Source organism: Strongylocentrotus purpuratus, unplaced genomic scaffold, assembly GCF_000002235.5.
Source record: "Strongylocentrotus purpuratus isolate Spur 01 unplaced genomic scaffold, Spur_5.0 spur5_scaffold_13, whole genome shotgun sequence".
In the NCBI taxonomy this organism is placed as follows: Eukaryota; Metazoa; Echinodermata; class Echinoidea; order Camarodonta; family Strongylocentrotidae; genus Strongylocentrotus; species Strongylocentrotus purpuratus.
In genome coordinates this window covers 19922727-19924370 of record NW_022145598.1, presented here as the reverse complement: position 1 = coordinate 19924370, position 1644 = coordinate 19922727, and positions in this window count along the sequence as shown.

Here is a 1644-nt window from a genome sequence, read left to right as displayed (position 1 = left end):
CAATTCTTCACAAGATTATTACCAATATTTATTCATTTTGATGACGTCATTAGATTTTTGCTTAATATGCGTCTTATGCCTATGGGAGGTGATTGATACTACATTCTAGTCTAGACTTGTTCATTATGTTGCGTATGTAGTGCGTCGAAATATCAGTTCAATGATTGGTAGGCTCTGCAATCAGGCGAAAATTTGAGCTTGTTAAGTAAATTAATAGTTTAATCATATAACAATTGTCTATCGAATACCTGAAGGGGGCGCTATACCACTTTTAATCATTGTCATCATAATTTAAAACCAACAAATCATCATCATCAATATCGTCATTATCGTATTTATGAATATTATCATTAGATCATCATCGACACACTTTCATGATACAAAAATAGCTACGTATCACCTAATTCGTCAAAGTGACGAATTAAAGTCTAGTTATTATTATTATTATTATTATTATTATTATTATTATCATTATTATTATTATTATTATTATCATTATTATTATTATTATTATTATCATCATTATTGCTATCATCATTATCATCATCGGAATCATCATCATAATCACCACCACCACCATGGCACCATCCTCAAGCACGATTGGAAATTTTTTTCTCGAAAAATCATCTTAAGGGCGATTTCATTCCCTTATAGAGTGGTGAAGTGTGACGTCATCAAAAAATCTATTTTTTATAATTTCTCAATTTTTTCTTCATTTTCTGAAAGAGCATCAAAAATAGTGTCCAACTGTCGAAAATCAATTGAATATGTTAAGTATTGGCTGAGATATGACCATCTGAATAAATAGATGACCTATACTAGGAACTCAGTGTTATTTGCCCTGGTTCATAACTATTAGGAGCCAGAGCAAATAACACTGAGGTCCTATAGGACATCTATTTATTCAGATGGTCATATCTCAGCTAATACTTAACATATTCAATTGATTTTCGACATTTGGACTTAATTGTTGATGCTCTTTCGGAAAATGAAGAAAAAATTGAGAAATTCTAAAAATAGATTTGTATGATGTCACAGCTTCGGTACTCTATGGTATGTCCCATAATACGTCATTGTCAAAATTGCACATTTCAGTAGGTGACACTCAAAGTTTTTGAAATTGCTTCATTTTTTGGAAAGTTGTTGCTATGATCTTATTAATTCATCACTATTTTCTTTTCCACAATTAGTGACTTATTTTTGTTGTATTTATTAGTATCCTTGTGATGTATAATCTATGCTCAATAACAATCAATTGAACATATTACTGGGAAATTCGTGTCACAAAACATTCATAGGTTTTCTTAAAGTTCTCATTTAATACTTTATATCAATTGTAAAGTGAAACATTATTGTGCGTATGTATTGCCGATGATATTGATTATTCTGTATTTTCATTCTTTTGTTTTATGAATCTTTATTGCTTTGATATTATTTGTTGTGAACATTAGATAAATAAACGATTTATTATTTCATGTTTATAATCTACACACACATGAACGCCTTCTCATATGATATCAGTTACTAATTACTTTTTCTCTCACTATGTAGTGTGATCACATTTAAGGACTCTCTGATTGAGGTGGAGCTTTGATCAAACTTTATGAAAACAATCCTGTTCAGCATACGCCTGTCAAGATCAAG